This window comes from Mytilus galloprovincialis, chromosome 12, assembly GCF_965363235.1.
Source record: "Mytilus galloprovincialis chromosome 12, xbMytGall1.hap1.1, whole genome shotgun sequence".
Classification (NCBI taxonomy): Eukaryota; Metazoa; Mollusca; class Bivalvia; order Mytilida; family Mytilidae; genus Mytilus; species Mytilus galloprovincialis.
Genome location: NC_134849.1, coordinates 42455211 through 42477364, shown reverse-complemented (window position 1 = coordinate 42477364; position 22154 = coordinate 42455211).

Genomic DNA, 22154 nt, shown 5'->3' with positions numbered 1-22154 from the left:
TTATTATAGTGTGGCATCATATTTACTGAAATTTGTTGTCAAAAGATGTTTTTTTTTAAAAACAGAATATAGACTATATAAAAGTAGTCTAGGGTACGGCAATTTGCCCATGTTGACAATTTACTGTATGGCAACTTGTTTTGAACTGTATATCAACTTGCTTATTTTAAAATATTTTTTTGCTCTTCTTTTAAAGAAAACAAAGTATTAAGTTCAAATATCTAATTATGCATTTGATAAAAATACAATTCGCTTGACAGCATATATAAAATGTATAAGGCTTGATCAAAATCTAATTACATCTTATAATACCCGATGAATACAATATGAATACGCCATATACAAAAGCAAGCAAATGTTGCAACTTTCGGAAAGGCATTTCACTGTTTCACTGACCTGTGTTATGCCCCTGACGTTATATGTGTCTGTCACTGGTCACGAATATGTAGGTTGCTGTCTGATATTTGTTCATGATTTTGTCATAAGTTTGATACGGTATAAGGACTTTGTTCATTGTTAAGTGTATAATGACCAATAGTTGGTCAAATCCATTTCAATTAAACTTTGTTGTATAGTCATCTCATTGAAAACCATTCCACAACTCCTTATTCTGTTATTGTTTTATTTGTAAAAGGCAGATATAGCCAATAAATTTGAATAAAGAACATTAACTTTCTAAGAAACAACCTTGGTGGCTCACACTGAATTTTTAAAAATATTAACTTAAGTTATATTAATTATTTAAGGAAAGAATGAAAGAAAAATCCGATACAAGGGATACAAATCCCGTTGTTGCTACGGCATACACTATTTATATATACTTTCTACTTGAGAGTAAAGATGGCTGTGTTTACGAAATTTTTATGGTTGTCATGTTAAAGCTATATACTTATTAATATAACAGAACAGGTTGAAATATTTTTTAAATCCAGATGATGCATACTCATAAATTCTTCTGGAAAAATCCACGTAATTCAAATGTTGATTTGATTGTGTTCCTTTATTCATTGGCCTTTGTAAACAGTTTTTTGTTAAAATACCAAAACCGGCAAATTCTTATCATAAATAAATAAGTCGGGTACACCTTTTTACATTCAGGCAGGCTTAAGTTGCATTTTTTTATTCTTACAAGAAAAAATATTTTAATCCCATGATTAGAATATTTACACACACACAAACAAAATGGCTAACTGATTATTTTGAAACACTATGAATTCACATTTATATTCAACCAAACAGATTGGCCGAGATCAATAAGTTTCCAAAACAAAGAGTGTGTGTTTGAAAACAAATTATCACTTGCTGCTACATACATATCTTTTGAAGCAAATACAAGTCTACCTTGTACTAATTATATAATTTTAATTGGCACAATAGCACACTAAAATTTCCCAGAAAAATTATACAATAGTAATCATTAAAATGTAATACAATGATCATTCGGTCGAATACACTCGTCCTCACTACCCCTCTATCTACTCCTTTAAGTTTAGACAAAACAGCCTTAGCAACAATCTCTTATTAATTTCCCCTGTAAATAAATTAATTCGAAACACAATTCGCAATTTATTTCTCCTAATTTTCAATAAAAAAGGGTATTTTCTTTACTTTTCTTTCAAAAAATTATTCGTCTCAGAAATTAAAAAAAAAGAAACAATGTATTAAACCTAACACATTTATAAACCTGTAGTTCGGTGGTTGTCGCTGACTGACTCATCTCTATCATATTTGTTGTTTTTTGTATATTGTTTTGTTATATAGTAATGCCGTTAGTTTTCTTGTTGAATCCTTACACATTTTTCAGGTCGAAACTTTTTATAGCCGACTGTAAGTTGCGAGTTTTCGTTATTGAAGGCTGTACGAAAGCATATAATTGCTTACATACACCTTTTTTACCCTCGTAAATAGTTATCTTATTTGCAATCATACCACATCTCCACTGTTTATATTAAAAAAATATTCTTCCAGCACAAAGGAAAGATGAATCATAACTATGGCGCTTTTTTTATTGAACTTACAAAATTTAACCCTGACAACAGATAGGATAATATGGTTGGAACAAAACCTTTTTGTCTTTAAAAACAAAAAGTCGAATAGAGGTACGCAACGACGACTTTTGAGCGAAATAAACTGCTTATATTTTGTAATATATATATTTCATCTTAAAATTACCACCACAAGGGTGACTGGGGTATATAAATATGGTCACTTGGTCTTCTCCCGACTGGCAGTAAAACGCTTGCCAAAGTTGGGCATCCGTTTGGTTGTGCGGGATGTAAAAAGTTCGCAGTCACGTCCGGTCAGAAGGGGGACGTTTAATCCGATGCCTCGTGTAAAGATAGTGCTACGCTCTCTGCACGTTAAGAACCCTTGCAACAACTCTTTGAAGGGTTCGTAGGTGGCCTGTTGTAAGGCAAAATTCCTGTCCCTATACTCTCATTTTCTAGTGGCAGTCTAAATTTCCCCCGACCATCATCCCAGATGGCCTATATTGTATCAACCTACCTATTGTATTTATTGTGAACTTGTTCTCGTCCTGAATATGCATGAAATATTTGCCACTGGACGTTTAGCAACCAACAATCAATCAATCAATCTTAAAATTACAATAAATTGCATGACGCCGTACAGACAAAAGTTGTTATTTTGCAATTCGCCGTACTACAAACAAACAATGTTTTGGTCTATATTCGTTAAAAAAAACATCTTTATGACAACACATTAAATATAATGTCACCTAATGATAATCGAAAAACGTGTGTGGAAAAATAATGAAAACAGTTGAACGCCAATGGGGCGACAGAGGACGATCGACCTTGAAATTTTCCGGTACTAATTGGCAAGTTGGCACATGAATTTAAAGAATTTTATATCAGAAAATCATTTCTTAATTGGTACCTTCGTCAAATCAATGGAAATGCTTTACCTTGAATGAAATCTTACCTTGTTAACTTGTTTTTCCATTTCTCTCTGCTTCGTTAGTACCCAATTTCCGGTAGAGATGATACACAGCGATGAAGATAACAGATCAAGGTAACACAAACATCAAGAGAATTCTTTGTTCTCACAACAGTGAGTGACCTAGTGCATTGACAGGTCAAGTGTCGATATATTTACAAAAGCTCTCGTACATACCGGATAGCACGGACTATCATGGTATGTTAGAATTGTAAAACCATGAGACATTTGACCCGTTCATGCACTAGTACTAGGTAACGCGCTTTTGTGAGTTCAGTCGATTCATTTAATATGTGTGTTACCTTGATCTGTCATCTGCACCGAAATACAAACAATTTATTATAATAATTTAATTTGTTTGATAGTCTAAAATTACAATTGTGACTTGTTTTTTTCTTTAACTACTTATTGTTAATATTTAGACACAACGGATAAGCGAATATATTGGATGGAACATGATTTGAAATCAGCATGGTATAATGGGTCTGATGTTAAAACAGTAGTGAAATCTTTATTCTGGAATTTTGCAGTCAATCAAGATTTGATATTCTATTCAATTCAACAAACTATTTGGAAAATTAACAAAACTTTGGGGCAAATACCAACTGTTGTTCATAGAGCTGCAGAAGATGTTTATGCTATTTGGATTTATAAACACGAAGGTATGATACATATATAAATAAGTGGAGAACAGTATGTAGAAATATCTTCAAATTGCAATTTAATCACAAAAATGTTTTGAAAATAATGACATATTAATAGATAGTTAGTTAAAATCATATAATTTCAATTCCAGTATTGATTTGGCTCTTTCACTGCTTTGATACGTATACTTCTAAGTAACACAAAATGCGTGTCTGCTTACCAAATTATTAGTTTGGTAAGTTTTTTCTACAAGATTTTTTGTCAGAATCTGACGATCTTAAATGTATATTCACATGAGTTTTGTAATTTCAAAAAACCAAAGACATTTTATCTTATTACCACAATCTGTTATTTGCATTGTTATGTACACATAGAATCTTAAATATCATGTATATCAAAGAATTTGAATATGTAATCACTTGCATATATATTCCAATAAGACATTCGTAATTGTAACATGCTACGTTTGTAACTTTAAGCTGTAGTACCTTAATCTCTAGTAAATATTTTTTAATGCTTAACGTCGTATGTATAAGGCTTTGCCTATTTTAGCGATTTATGCTTATGTGCAGCTTTGCTTTTTTTTGTGTTTACTTATATTGTATAGTTATGCTAAAAACAATATTATATTAACTTTGACAACTTATGATTGGATATAATGTATATGTTAAGTGAACAAGTATATAGAAAGACAAAAAAAAAGTCGCAAGTCATTGGTCAACTGTTTACATTTGAAAAGTGATAACAACATGAACAAAGAACATCATTTTGAAAATTCTAGCTTGAATGAAATTAATTAATTGTATTTCAACTAACGAATGAATAAAGGCAACAGTAGTTCATCGCTGTTGAAACCGTTATGGACCGTGCGTTGAAAAGAAATTTTGTTATATTTTTTCTCATATTTTGTATTTTTTTAGGAAGGTAATTGTAAGTTAAAAAGATTATATATCATTATATTGCACATACATATAAAACACCATTATGCGGTGGACATTGAAAACAAAGTAGACCGAGACAGCAGCCAAACAACTACAATTATTGTTCATCCGTATTTGTCAACATGTTTGAATTAAATTTCTGGATTATGCAAATTTAAGTAGTGTGCATATGTCGATGATTCAAGTGATATAAGTCTGAAGGCACGTGTATGCATCATATAACTTAAATCTTACAGTCACGAGTACTGATTTATTCTGATATACGGTTTTGTAAGTGTGCATTTAATAATCGGTATGGGAATACTTTGAAGTGTATAGTTTTCTGAAGCTATAAGTGAAACTTGTTTTTTGTAAGGAATCTGAAAAAAAACACTAACAGAGATATCTTTTAAATAGAAATGAACTGAAAGGTTTACACAGATAATTTACAGATATGTATTTTGCATATTCAACAGGTTTAATTTTGCCTCAAAAACTCTTTATTGTTTCCAACACATATATCCATGTTTTCGGTTATTTGTTCGTCCTGATATTTGGGGTACACATATCCCTTTAAGACCGTGTATTTATATCTTGTCACACTTTATTTTCGCTATTATGTATGTTTAATATCCTTTATTGTAAGTAAAAAAACAACGTTTAATGAACATTTTTCGTCCTGATTTAAAATGATATGAGAAACAAAGATGCAGAAGATGCAAAAATATTGGCAAAAGCGATAAACGACGCAGAACAAAATGTGCAAATAAGAATATTGTTTTTTAGTTGTAATGGTAATGTCATGACTTACCACCTAAAATTTTGTTACAAATGTTGCAGATGCAAATATTTTCTTTGTCCCACAGGATGAATTGTCTACAATACAACTGTTAAGTATATATTAACATTTCTCTAGAAAAATGCAATTTGGCGTTTAAGGACACCTCAACTCTTCATATTGGTGTTACTCATGTGTTATTTAGTTTGCAAGGATTTTGAAACAATCATTTATGTAGATAACAAATTCAATTGACAGTGAGTCGAAAGATATGAAAGAAATTTTCAAACTCATTATTTGAAAACATATGAGAACATGTAGAATGTTAACAATTCAACTCTTAAATTATATTTTGATTATAGTTTTTATTGGTATTAATATTGATTTTGTTGTCTGTTATATTTGTATATACATATGCATATTCATGACTCTACAATATGTTGATATATGTTAATAGGTTTTGTACAAGGTTGTGTTGTGAGTACTATTATTTGTCTGTTTGTCTTCTTCTTTTTTCGCCATAGGGTTGTATGTGTATTTTTGATCTATGAGTTTGAATGTCCCTCTGTTAACTTTCGTCCCTCTTTTGTAAGTAACTGTAATTACTCTCATAACTGTGCTTATTTGTTTCTTTTTGCTATGGGGATGTGCAAGTTTTCATAAACTGTGTTTTGGTACATGTATTTCTATCTTTGTTCATTGGATGAGTTTAGTTTTTTTTCAACACATTTTCATAGTCTGTTTTATGTTTTACTATTGTTAAACCACTTTCATATATAAGAGTGTAACCCGACCATATTATTTTTGTGGCTGTTCTTAGTCAGAAGCCTTGTTTCTCAAATTTGTTTTTGATGTTGATTGTTTTGTTGTATGTGTTCTAATGATGTGTACCAGGTTAGTGAAGGGTTTGTGAACTGTCTTAAATGTTTTTATTTATATTCCATTACATTCCAGTGCACGTTTGTTACACTTCTTTTCCTCGTACTTGCGCTGTGCTAGGCATATAAGTTTAAGATAGGCCTAGTAGTAATGGTCACTGCATACAAATACAATCGTCGAATTAGAGTACGGAAAACAATGGTTCAATAGCTGACAGCTCTAAAAGTTTTGTTAAAAAAGGATTGTCATTTGCAAGAACGTCAACGTACCCCTGATTTATAGTAAAACTTAGCCTTTCAAACATATGAAACCTTTTAAAATTGTATTCTAATTTTGAGTATCATATGATTTTAATCTTCGTTTATATAATCTGAAAAATCAAACATTGTAAATAAACTTATTTGAAAGGATCAATGCAATACTTGTTTTAAATATGAACTCACTCTTCGCAAATCTGTAGTAATCGTTTTTTTGTTCATATTTTATTACAGGATGATTATTTACACAAATATGCTAGGGTTTTTCATCATTGTTAGTGCCAAACATTTGGACGAAGGGACTGGTAAAAACTTAGCAAACAGTTATATTAGTGAGTTGAGCCCATATAACTTGATAGAAATACACTCATATTCAATTGTTCCAATTTCCTAGAGCAGTTAAAGAGCACACAAAAGTGTTTCGTTAATTGGTACAAATTAAGAAAAATAATTAAAATAAGAAGCGGTATATTTGCCAATAAAACTACTATCCACTAACTAAATGACGTAAATGTAAGCATCAATAGAACATTGATATGAGCTCTAACAATGACAAAACTCATACCATATCGCATGCTTAAAAATGTCATGACATGAAAAAGTGTAAGTTAAAAGGAGAAAAACAACGACCTGAATTATGTTAAAAACACTAAACGAGAACAAAAATGACAGAAAACAACCAACGACAACCATTGACCTACATGCCCATGATTAGGGACAGGCAAAAACATGATGCGGCGGAGTTAAACATATTTGTTTGCACTAAAATCGAAAATGTCCGTGTTAACCGCTTGTTCTGTTTATATTCAGTTTGGTCATAACGCTTCCAACATCCGAAGTGTTCATATTTTTACGTTTCAAGAGCGTTGCCGATGAAGGTAAATCAATAAAAGGTGCTTCGGACACATGGACTGTAAAAGGTTACACATCATCTATATCATACGAACGATGCACATTCAAATTTTACGCAGTGTTATTGATCTACAGTGTATGGATCATGACATATATTTTAACACGACCGTATTTTATTTTTCCTTGGAGCTCTTTATTTTTGTGATTTTTCTTTTTTCGCAATAAAATTTTGAATTGAAATGGGGAACTTGTCATAGAGACAACAACCCGACCATAGAACAGACAACAGCAGAAGATTACCAACAGGTCTTCAATGCAGCGAGAAACTCCCGCACCCGGAGGTGTCCTTCAGCTGGCCCCTTAACAAATATATATACTAGTTCAGTGATAATGAACGCCACACAAACTAAAATTAAGAATAATACAAGACTTACAAAGGCTAGAGGCTCCTGACTTGGGACAGACGCAAGCATGCGGCGGGGTTAAACATGTTTATGAGGTCTCAACCCTTCCCATATATCTCCAGCTAATGCAGAAAAGTAAACGCATAACAATACGCACATTAAAATTCAGTTCAAGAGAAGTGAGAGTCTGATGTCAGAAGGTGTAACCAAAGAAAATAAACAAAATGACAATAATACACAAATAACAACAGACTACTAGCAGTTAACTGACATGCCAGCTCGCGATTTCAACTAAACTGATTGACAGGTTATGTCTTCATCATATGAATATCAGGCACAATCCTTCCCGTAAGGATTTGGTATCATACTATCATGACATATATGAGAAGAACACAACCTGTGGCATGCCAACAACTGGTTTTTCAATAAATGTGTTTAGTTCCGATGCAAAGACCCTATAAGTCTGTTTAAAGGTTTTGTTAGCCTCTGATGTAAAAACTGACATTTATAAAGAATATTTCCATAAAAAATTGGATGTGAAATACCTGAACGTATAATGTCCAATTGACAATAGTTTTATGTTTATTGCTACTAAAAAATAACCTAAAAGAGTTTGAACATATATATTCACATCTGACATTTAAAATGCCCATTTCATTAGGTGTGTGAATATTTTCTTAATGAGAATGTGAGGCAATTATGTGGTATATAGGGTAGAAAAATCAAAACTTTGAACAGATTAAAAATTACCAATATATGCATGCAATTTATCAATTACTTTATGCAAGACACAAAGTCTGCATAATACTGCTCACTACATATATTATTATCTAACCTCTTATACAGATCTAGGAATATAATTGGTTAAAGGCGAGCACATTGGAACTGGACATATAAAACATGTTGTCAATGGGCATTTTTCTTTTAAAAAACGGTAAGTGAGAATGTTTTTTTTTTATAGTTGTAGTATTACACCTATTAAAGTTTAAACTTATACTAAAATACTCTACTACCCCTACCCACTTTCTGCATACTTCAGAATTTTTAACGCAACGCTGTTTTTATACTTGTAACTGTCCCAATTTATGTCTTATAATGTTATTGGACAGTCTGATACTTGGGGTTCGGTTTAAGTACCGTGTTTTCTATTCTGATCTGCTGAAATTGATTTTGTCTTTGTGATTCAGCTATAGTAACTACTCGAGACATATAATCACATGTTAGTATCCTAACAAGAATAGTACCTTGGTTTTATTCCAATTCACATTAAAAATTGATTGTATTAGTGCATGGTGGAAACTTGAAGACTTTTTTGTTTCTATGCATACAAGAACATCGACGAAAACAGTGATGATGTGACATTTTGGGACGCACTTACTCATCAATATTGTTTGAAAGTAACAGTTTCTATTCTCTTTTTAGCAAAAATAAATCTCATGGTATAATTAAAAGTAATTCCAACCATACATTGTAAGTCAATATTTAATAAATGACGAAGAAAAATTGAGACAAATGTGTTGTTTACGAGAGCGCGGAACAGCTCACTTAAAAGAAGTTGCGTTTGCGAATCTGTTTGAAGTCATACAGGACTTAAAAGAAATGTATTTCTTAAAATTAATGATTGTTTGGTCATATAATACATGTAAGGAAGATACGAATATTTTCTTTCGCTAGATAAAATCCATATTCAATCCAGACAAGTTTTTTCGAAAACTAAAACTTACATTAAGATTCCTTAGTTGGATGCACAATGCTCATAAACTGAAAACTGCTTAACATGAACTCATTACAGATAACATTAGTTCCATAGTGTGCTAGTGACCTAATACAAGGTATATGGGGTCAGTAAATATGATGAGAGCGAAGTTCGAATCCCAATATAGAATGTACTGACCTCATACATATCGTATTAGGCCGAATCCCCATATGGAACTTACTGATCCAATATATCGTATTAGGTCACTACCCGGGGTCGTTATCACACTATGTAACGAATTTATCTTACCGATCTTAACATGTGGTATTTAGACTAGTGACCTATAAAAGTGATCAACTCTTCAATACCGTTTGGGGTAAGAACCTTCTAACTAAGTAGTACTTCCATTAGTCTATGCAAAAACAAATGCCAACAACAAAAAATTATCAGCTTTAGATGTGTTTTAGTAATTTATTTCAATCGTTTATCATCATGATTGCATCGTCTGTTGAAACCTTTATTGATTTTTTCTCAAGACCGTTTTTTTCTTATAAAGGGACGTAACATCACTTCTAACCGTGAACTTAAATAAGCCCCGCCTCCATACTTATCAAATATAGAAGACACACAGTCTCCGAGTGGTTGGTTTTAACCACTCATATTTCTAGAAATGTATAGGAGGTAAGACAAATGGAAATCTTCAGTAAAAGTCATCATCATTTCATATTTAATCATAGCGACAATCAGATGCCAAGCTAAATGATTCGCATAAATTAAAAAAAAAAGGAGACGATAAATGAAATCGTCTAAAAGGGGTTTACCCGCACTACATTCCATACTGACGATATTCAACCAAAAGTAAAACAATATAGACAACTAAATTGTGAATCCTGATTGTTATCATTCAGAATAAATCTTATTTAATTGTGGAAACATTTAAAGAATTAAGAACACATATGCATATGCATCGGGAAATCTTGTGTCATTCCTCGTATTTTGATATTTAGTTTAATTGCTTACCCTTGATTAGTCTTTTTTTTCCATTCCAACTGATTTGTATATCTGTTTAACTATATAATTATCATTTTTTATAATATTCACTGCATCGATATATAATCTCCGACAGAACTTAACGTAAAAGACATGACACATAAGTAATTTGGTCTTGGTGTAGCGGGCCTGTGTTTAAGGGGGCTCGCGGGTCTAAATCATTTTCTTTTATTTAATATAGGATATCTCTATATTTTTTTTATAAATGAACTTTTTCTTATACTTAATAGAAAAATGAAATAAAAAAATGGGGTCAACGTTAATTTACGCACATAATCTGCCTTCGAAAGAAGCATACATTTTTGGTAATGTCCATTTTTTCTGTTGAACTAATAGGAGAAATAGCCGTAATATCAAAATAAATAAAGAACTAAATTACAGAATTCGCTTAAATTTTACAATTGTTTAGTATATGTACAGCTTATTCGAAAACGACAATAAAAAATATAGGTCACCGATGAGTTAAAAAAGATATTTCAATTTTAATGCCAAAAAATGGCATGTTTGCACCAAAGGGAGATAATTCGGAGCTTTTTCAATGATATCTACATTTTAAAAGACACCTGGGTCCAACACAAATTGATTTTTTCGATTGATTAATGAACCATACTGTAAAGTAACAACTACTTAAGGTAATAAATAAAAATTATAAGGAAAAATTGATGTTTAATTTTTTTCTGAAAATCTTATACCCGCGAGCCTCCTTAAGTAAATGGGACATTTACGTTGTTCTAAAAATAATAATCAGTTACCATATACAAACTCGTATGTGACATTGAGAAATGAAGCTTTAACATAGGCCTAAAATTCAAAATAATCAATTACGCATTCAATTTGTTCAGTCCAGAATTTCAAAACGTCGTTCAATTTAACAAAAATCAAAATAACCTTGAAATATCATCCCAAACAAAACAGATATACTTAACCATGTCAACCATGCTTCAACACTGTAACAGTAAGGTGTTCGTTCGCTCTTATGAACTTTGTTCCTCATGTGGTAATAAATCTTTACTAAACTATGTTTTAGACATGTTAAATAATCTAGTAATATTATGTAAACAAGTCTTAATTAAAGACAAAACAGACGAACCATTTAACAATATATACATTTGTAATATTTAATCACTTGGTGATTAATACATCAATGGTCAATGTCAATTGACGAACAAGTGTTTCATTTGACGCATTAGTTCATTTCTGTTTAATTCTAGAATATGCAAAAGGCACCAAAATGTTTCAAATTAATGATTGAGCACTTTATATTTTTAAGATATATAATAGTAGAAATACACTTTCTTTCTCAATTCTCTCTGAATTTCACTTGTATGTTCTACAAAAAAAAAAAAAAAAAATCAATCATGCCAAACAAAATCAGTGTTCAGCCTAATATGAATACTTGTAGGTGGTAAAGCAAATTACTAAAACAAACAAAACACACAAAAAATGGTACTACTGGGACAACAGTTTGACGAATGTAATTTAAAATTATAAGATAAAAATGCAAGAGGATACATATCAATCATGTAATATGGTTTTTAATCATAGCATACTAATAAGATTTAATCATTTAGTATTAAATCAATTTAATAAATTGAGAGTATCGTCTGCTAAACTAGAGTTAACTTTTCTTTAATTTTGACGGACTTAAGCGTCTTTTGTTAAACTACATTTTTCATAAGCGGTTTTCCCGCTTTTATTTGGTATAAAATTGCATGCTTTTCGTAATTTGTTCATTGCGTGATTTGAACTCTGAAGGAACACAAAAAGGACAGGTAGATTCGGACATAAGATAAGTACATAATGTTTTATTGATAGTTAGATTAGTTACTGCAATTGTATTTTCCGGATTATTTTTATTTCTGTAATTTGTAAAAGAAAATATTTGATTTTAAATGAAAGTTATTTCTTGCAAATAGTTCGAATCATTAATTCAATTTTTCTCTCACTTGAATAGCATATTACACGGAACAAACTATATTCTAATAATAATAGTTATGTTATATTGTGCACACTTATATTTCATTGACTAGCATTAAAATTAAATGCTTTACTATAATAGTGCCTAACAAGATTTTGTGAGGTAGACGAAATTGACTTTAAAACGATCGTATTGACTTTTGATGTGCAGAAATAGGCAGATCAGACATATTTTGACTTTAGTTACTTACTTCTTAAGTTTGGGATTAATTGTAATTAGCATATTCCAATGAGACTGAAAAATGCTTTTTTTTATTATGATAAATAATAATTTTACCTGCCGTAGTCGTGCGTAAAATATATTTCGGTATTTCTCTTACGAAAATGACTTGTTTAACGGAACAAAACGTATTATTTGTAAACTTTCTCTTTACTCTTCACAATAGGCTTTTTAAAAATAACCTTTCAACTGTACATTGTATATTCCGAAAATTTTGTGAAAATCGAATAAGTGGCAATTCTTACCTTTCATACCTTAACTTTCATTGATAAAACATAATATTGACTCGTCCAGTGTCCAGTTTGAAGGTCATTTTAGTTACCGTACACATTCATGCACGTTCTAATTAATCAATAGTCATGTATGAAAAGCATAAACAAGTTTGAAGGTAAACTAATAACAACTTAATCCAATCAAATTGCCTACGATTCAATAACAATGACCAGTCCACATCATAAAAATGTATAGGGGTAAACTGGGTAGGGAGAAAATGTCAGATATATTAAGTTCATTATTTTGCAATAACGAGTAAAAATTTGTTAACCAATAGATTTGTTATAATTGCATAAACATGTCGTTATGTATTGGTATAGTTTTTGGATCTTTCATTAGCGTATTTAAGGCTGTAGAAAGTTTGGCCTTCAAAAGTCAACATAATCATTGACTTTATAAAGAAAATTCGCCTTTTTAAAACATTGAATGTTTCACAAATAATACGCGACAACAAAGCAAAATCATTTCTTAAAACACTGCAAAAAAAATAATTCTGATTGATGCAGTGGTATTGTCATAAATTGCACTGGAGTGAACAGTGGTACATCAAACGTCGAATTCCCTCACACAATGTTATCACACACTATACAGGTGATATATTTTGTTTTAAATGTATTAGCGATACACTTTGAACAGGTAATTACATTGTATGTTGTGTTTGACGTGTTATCATTAACATAACCGAATGAATTTATTAAACGTTACATGATTTATACATGTGTGTTTAATTTGCGGAAACATAGTTTAATTAAGTTAAGCTTGGTAATAGAAGCTATCAAACGTTTTTAAAACGATGTTTATTTTGTTAAGAAAACACAAATCGTAGCTGTTTTGAGTTATGTTTTTATAATCAACTTCATTTGTTTTGTTGCAAAAAAAAAAAAAAATATGTATCAAAAGTTTAGTTAAGACTACGCAGTGAAAACATTTTGGTATTTCAATTTATTTAAATTTGAGTAATTTATCTTAATATGTTAAATTCATACATGTTTAAATATTATCTGGACTTTAAAGACTTGATGTATGTATCTAATCTGTATTTATGATTATAATAGTTATAACAATGCCAAGAGGTAGAGGTAGACGACGCCGACAGGACCAGGTTAGGAGGGCTCCCAGGGAAGTACAACGGCCACAACCAGTTGTGAGAAATGTGGGAAAGCGTCCGCCAGCTGATGATTTAGAGCAAGAAGCATATATAGAAAGAAGGCTGCGGGTTGATGAACCCGAATTAGTTGCCATGCGACCTGTTGACATTCGAGTGAATGAGCCGCAATTAGCTGCATTAGGTGAGGTTAATGAAGTTTATGATGAACCTCTAATGTTACCTGGCTTTAATGAAGTTGACATATTTATAAGCCAAAAACTTAAGGACAAAATTTGGAATTTTGAATACATTGATTTGTCTCTTATGCACCGTAAGAATTTTAACAGCCAAACAAATAATGAAAACACAATTGGCATCAATGAGGGTATGCTAGTTATTCAAAACAAAGTTAAAAAAAAACATACTGTTAGTTCTGTTGAAGATTGGACTGATTCGTTTATTGCCTATGCCCAGGTCCTTATCGAAAGGTATCCTGGAAAGGCAAGTGAACTTTTTTCGTATATGTCCATAATAAGGGGTGCAGCAGTTGATCATTCTTTTGAAAAATGCTATTCTTATGACCAACAATTCCGTTTAAGGGTATCAAGGGATCATACAAAGAAATGGTCATCCATAGATGGTTTTTGTGGTTACGTATTTTAACTGCCAGTACTCCAAAACAACAACCCGCTGATGTTAGTAATAAATGCTACGATTTTAATTTTAAAGGTTTTTGCAATAAACGCAATTGCCAATACAGACATGCATGTCTCAAATGTGGTTTAGATCACTCTTCCTTAAGATGTCGTCGATTTATGGACAATGAAATTGATACTGATCCATCTAGGTATAATAGGAATGACATTGCACCTTTCCTAAACAACTCTGCTAATAGACAAAACCCAAAAGGAAGTTTTAACAAAAGATAATTTACATCATATAATGTAAATGAACTCTTTTCTAATGCTGATTTACATTTGTATGCTGACAGTGCCGGTGGATTTTTCTTGGGTTGTACAGTTTATTTAAATGAGTCATGATCATTTTCAAAATAGCCATATAATTGGGACAAAGTTTTATTAGTTGACATCACTTATCTAAAAATAATACCTATGCTTTAGTCATCTTTTTATGCATTTAAATGAATTTCATTGTGGTAATTTGGCTATTGTTGCAATTTGAAATTAAAAATTATAAGCTTCAAACAGCATAGCAACTTCGTATTTGCTGCATTTTTACGTGCGAGTGAATTTGCCACTCCATCACATTTTGAACATGTAAAGTCAGCTTTTTATTACTATAGTTTTTTCTGAACGAAAAAAAGGGGGAGATCCATTACTTTAAAAGTTTGTTGATAAAAATAAACAAATGAGATTTGTCCTCTACATTTACGTAGTTTGATAACGTTTTTGCAAATAAGACTTGGAAATAATGGTCAGCTTTTATACCATATTAATGGGAAATTCTTTATAAGAGTTCAGTTTCAAATTGGTTTGAACATAGGACTCCGGTCAAGTGACTAAATGTTGAGTTGTACACGTTGCTTATTTTTGTATTGTTGTATAGTATGGTTGTTATACTACCTTGAACTGTTGTATAGTATGGTTGATATACTACGTTGAACTGTTGTATAGTATGGTTGATATACTACGTTGAACTGTTGTATAGAATGGTTGATATACTACGTTGAACTGTTGTATAGTATGGTTGATATACTACGTTGAACTGTTGTATAGTATGGTTGATATACTACGTTGAACTGTTGTATAGTATGGTTGATATACTACGTTGAACTGTTGTATAGTATGGTTGATATACTACGTTGAACTGTTGTATATTATGGTTGATATACTACGTTGAACTATTGTATGGTATGGTTGATATACTACGTTGAACTGTGGTATAGTATAGTTCATTAACATGTACTACGTTGAACTGTTGTAAGTATGGTTGATCTACTACGTTCAATTGATATGGTTGAATTGAAAAACCTATGTAATTTCAGAATTTGTTTAAGTGTGAATTTTTTATCATGGATTGATAAATTTTCTTTGGCGATGCTCACAAACGGAGTTTGCTAGCATTTGGCTGAATTTATCACAGTTGGCGTCTGGTAGCCCAGTTGCCATTTGGAGAAAACATATGAAGGTTGCCCTTCAATGTTTTTATCTTGGACATTAATGAGAAATTGTCGATGAATGCAAATTCGTTGGCCGGTTTATACATAGTTGAACTGTCCTAATAAATCCATGACAAAAAATTGCCAAAATTCAAACTTACTATTTGTTGTTTCTTATTATGATCATATATTAGTTTGTCTTACAATTTGTTCACATTTGTATAACGAAGGTAATCTGGAGTCGTTGGAAATATTACGAGGGATTTCAACGAATGTGGGTTATCTTTTATCTGGTATATCGTATTCCTAAATTGACTTCTGTTGGTTTCTTTCGAATATTTAATAATCATCACATAAGAATGAAAAGAGCCTCAATTGTTCTCCTATAAATATTATGAATTGTGTTCAAAGCATTCAACGGAATGTATTCTAGTTAAATAATTATTGATTTACATATTATCATTTATAACATTCTACTTTTTCAGGCTAAAACACTACGCTTGAATATATAAGTATCTCTCAGGATCAATACAGGATAAAGCAGGTAGAGATATTATTGAGGATAAAGGGGTATTTTGTGTTCGAAGTCGTGGTTGGATAATTTATATCCCAAATAACCAAACGAAATTATTCATGCAAGTTATCGATCCTTACAATATACATGAAGCCTGCAATTTAGCAAAAACGTAGTTTGTTGCAGAGATTCTCGTGTCTATATCGCTTGACATATAAATCAATAAAATGAAAATTTCATCGTAAGCTCCAATGCAAAAAACTCTTGCAATGCAAATGCATCAGCCACAGTTGTCGACGTACAACTCAAACGTATTCTAAGAAGAGATAATGGGTATCCAGACTTTGAACAACTACGTCAAGATATTATACATAAACATGGGATACAAAAGACAAGTACATCAAAAGTACTCAGAGAGATTTGTCCGCTATATCGCCTCCGATGCAATGATGATATCGGAATTGAAAAAGCACTGAAAGCAATTTCAGAAAATGCGTCCAGTTGTAACAACTTTTGGATTGACAGATCTTGAGTGGTCACTGTTCAACGAATTTTTTAACGAAAACCCAACAGAAATACTAAATAAAACATTTCTAGACATTTCAAAACGAACAACACGCCTCAAGCTTATTGGACACGCAGTAGTACTTACGAGTTATAATAGTGAATATCTTCATTTCATGAAGTCATGGGGGGGGGGGGGGGATGAATGGGCTGATATGGGATTCTTTCGTGTACAGAACGTGGACGTACTGGACATGAAGTTAATAAACGTATTTTTGACATCAAATGATCTCACATCGAGTGAAAGAACATATTTCAAAAATCATGGCCCAGAAGTTGCAGACAATCTAATGAAAAAGTTGGTAGGGGTGCAGAAAGCAAATTATGAGTGTCCATTATGTCATTGCAGTTCATTGGTGAAAGACTTTAAAGAGACATTACATGAGGCAGTGTGTCCAAACTGCGCAGGAAAGTTTAAATGTAATGAATCTAGAAACATACTAGCAATGAACATATACCTTACATCACGTGCCTCACAGAAATGAGCTAATGCTAAAATAAGTTCATAAAAATCATGCATTTATGTCATACTTAATGTTAAAACTATAATTACAACAAATCATTTAACCTTTCAATCTGTATTTCATTAAAAAACTGACAAGAAAATACACAGGTAATGATGATTAAATCAGTTTCACGAGGTACTTTTATTCGTTTTATTTTTTTGTGTGAAAATAGAGATGTACCAGATTACATATGTCATTCAGGACCAACATACTGTTCGAGGATAGGTGTTGGCTATTAAATTTAATTTGACATTAAAGAACAACGTGACTGTACAAAAAAAGAGGATAAACAACAATTTTAACTCTAACCTTTTATGTTTGCATCGTACTGTTTAATAAACATTACATTTATATATAATGGACTAAAACACACAATTATCTGGTGTATTTTTTAGCGTGCTCCTGTTTACATCAGTGAATTTCTAAAAACAACAAAGTTAGTGTTGCCGTTTGTTTAATCCATTTACAGAGTTAAATTTTTAAGGTATTTGATACAACAAAGTTTATCTAAATGTTGTTTCAACATTTGATATTCGTCCGTTAATTCATAGATACTGTACATTTTAAGGTTTAACTTGAAGCAAAGTCTTACTGCCAAAGTTTGTAATGATATTTGATCAGAAAATGCTCGCCAAAAGGGGACGGGGTTTTTTCTTGTGCAAATCTGTTATACCATGGTGCGTTATAGTTGTGTACGATAAGATAGTTAACTAGTTGTATACGATAAGATAGTTAAACTATACATTTAATGATTATCATACCGTCATCAAATATTATTGTGTGCAAAGATTTGCAGAAAAATATACAACATGTCAACATGTTCAACCATTGCTTTCAATTGGTAGAGTCTTTGCTACTGCTTTTGGGTAAAACAAATTGCATTAAAAATACATTTGAAAACCCGAACAAATGCATTGCCTTGTTGTTTGAAAAAGTTATATTGGTAGTTCATTCGTTATAATAACCTTATGAAAAAGGGGTTTTATAATCATTTCGTCTGAAAACTCAATATTTTCTTAAACAGAAAGATATGGAAAACCTATAAATAAGGTGGCTTTTCCGGTTCGCGAATGATAAAATCTTATATTTGGATTGTGTCAAAGGGTCATTAATTTTGATGTAAATAAAACCACGAATCAATTGTAATATACATGTAATATATATCATTATATTTTTTCCAATACGTGGTGAATAAACATATTTTATGCTACTATATTTTCTTTTTGTATTTCCCTACACACGAAGGTGCCCCAATTGGTTTGTTCAAAAAGAGTACACATCATTATTAATATTTTCTCACATATTGTATTACAATACATTTATAGAATGTTCATTGTTTTTTTTTCTCTCTGAAAATTGAGCATAGCGATTATAACGTGGTATAACATGGATAAGGAAATGATTGTTTTTGCCTGCAAACTTTATAGAACTATAAATTATAAAGATGAAAAAATGTAAAGAATCTACGTTTGACTACAACCCTCGATAAATATGTTAAATCAAATGGACAATGCATGTTTGTCGTTTCAATCATGGTTAAGAAAGGCCTTGCACATCCTATATTTTGTTTACTGAATATAAATAAGAACAAGTGGTATGATTGTCAATAAGACAAATCTCAAGATACTAAAGAACACAGAAATTAACTGATATAAGCTCCGTACGGCATCAACAATGAACAATGACATACCTCATAGTGAGATATAAAAGACCCCAATATTACAAATATAAAGCAATTCAAACGTACGGCCTTATTATTGTATAAACGAAAAACAGATATGTGACACAACAACTTATGACAACCACTGAATTAAAGGCTCGTGATTTGTGACAGGCACAGACATACAGAACTTGACGGGTTTTAACATGTCAACATGCCAACCCTCACCTAAACTTGGACAGTGAGTGGTGTAACAGTACAACATAAGAACAAACTATAAAATCACATGACAAGGCTTAACTTATTTGATAGATAGATACAAAAAGATCAGTATCATCACACAATTATACCAAAATCACAAAGTGGACAGGACAGGGATTCCAACAACAAAAAGACACTAAGTACATATCTGTTAGTACTCGCAGTTACTGACAGATAGTTAAAGGCCATTAACAACTAATTGAAAAAAATCATGAATCTGAGACATAATTATCAATCAGTACACATCCAACAGCTAATGGATTAAGTATAATGGCGTTATAAACAGTCGGAGAAAAAACATAACCATGTGAAATGCTAAGATACAGGAGTTGACATATCGTAGATCCATGAAAGTGCATACGTATAGAACAGTAATATTATGCTTTGAATTGACTGTTTACAAAATCAATATTAATGAAGCATATTTGATTAAAACTTTGTATCGTTCTGTATGGAAATATTTATGAATAGAAAAATGCATGCAACGTTTTAAATTAAGACAACAGTCATACACCGATTGAGAGAAAACAAATTCGGGTTACAAACTGAAAACTAGGGAAACACATCAATTTCACAAAGAAAACAAAAGGAAAACTGGGAAATTGAAGTGTAACAAAAACAAAAACAAACGGCAAAATGCATAAAAACACAATTTTGGATACAGACTTGGCACAGAATATTTTAAGAAATAATTGTGGGTTTAAACTGGTTTTATGGCTAACCAAACCTCTTGCTTTTAAGACAATGTTAAAAATACTGCTAACTTGAAATCACTGCGTGAAGGAAATATAGCAACATCTCACGCAAGAAGCCTTATCACAAGAAAATGTACTTATAAATAGCATTTTAGTTGGCGCAACATAAAAACCACAGAACAACAACGAACATCTTTCATCAACTACAAACCCACAGGACATGACAAAACGTGACTCACCTACGTAACGAACATGCATTCTCGAACTTTATAAATTTTGTGTTTATCATTGTTCCATTCCAAACAATTTTTATCAAAATTGATGTTTTTTAAAGACAATAATTATGTAGACTACACATGATGAGACATAACACATCCAACCGAAACCATAACAGAAACATTAAAAAAAACCACATGAATCTTGGATATACAAAATACCTAGACACGTTGTATATCTATGAAATTCAATGTGTTTAACAACAGGAAAATATATAAAATACTGATCCTCCTCTCCGTAAAAAGCATTGCCACTCCTAAAATATGCATGCATATCTATCAAATTATTTCTGAAAAAAACCCAGTTAAAATGTCATATAATTAGACAAGATATGCTTTTATCAACTTTCTAAAACTTGAAGTGAGACAAGCTTAATATAAAGCATACACTAGCTATCAACGAGCGGATAACACATGTGGTTGCGCATTGCTTTAAAAGGAAAACCAAAATATATCATAATAAGATCATCTGAATTCGTCTCGGTTGATTTTTCCAACAACAATGCAAACAATCTGTTATCATAAGTACAAATGATAAAATCTTCTTGGAGAGTGAAAATTTCAAAAAGTCAATCAATGTGTTAAAAAAAATAAATACGATCTTCAAATATTGACCACACAGTTAAATTCACCGTAAGTTGCGCATGTGTAATTAAAAAACGGACATGTCAATCAGTTTTACCTAAGGTCATACGACTAAATAATTAATTCCAATCATTGCGTAAGTCTGTATGTACTGTTTAAAGGTGATTAAACAGTTAGAGTTTTCAAGAGTAAACAAAACTACAAAAGGCTGCAACTCCTTTACGTAATATGTATTACGTTTCATATCATATGCATGTACACCGTACATTAAAATCTAGAAGAAAAAAAAACTTAAAAATGTTCAATTCAGCTGGACATAAAATAAATTGAGAAACATATATTTTCTTTTACTTTTCTAAATATTTAAGTAGAAGCAAGCTGTATAGAAAGCCTTTACTTATTATATATAAAAGGTTAAGACGGTTGCTGAAATGATTGATTAAAACACAAATCGTATGATGAACATACCTATAACAATGACACAATTTTACTGAGATAAAATTTCAAGTTGGTCCGTTTGAAAAAAAAAGAAATCGGTTATCATAAACACATAGATTTAATCTAATATGACATTGAAAAACAAAGTATGTATCTTTGTCTAAAAAGGCAAACAATCTATTATGCATCTTAATTTGTTCTCAACGCTAATTAATGTTTAATAAGTCAAACAACCTTTCAATATCATATCAAAATTAAGAAATCTAAGGAATACAACTATTGTCAGTATTTTATAAGATATGACATGTTTGATACGTGTTAAAGTGTTTTAGAAATTAATCAACATTTAACTGAAAGACCAACTATAAGTACAAACATAACAAAACTATACCCTTATTTACTGGATGTGAGTACAGTAGCTAGGAAATTATCTTCTGGGCCACCAATTATTTCACGATGAGGATAAATATTTCGAGATACTATTTAGTTATTCTCTTTTTAACCACAACTTTTACAACTGTTCCAAGTACAATATTTTTTT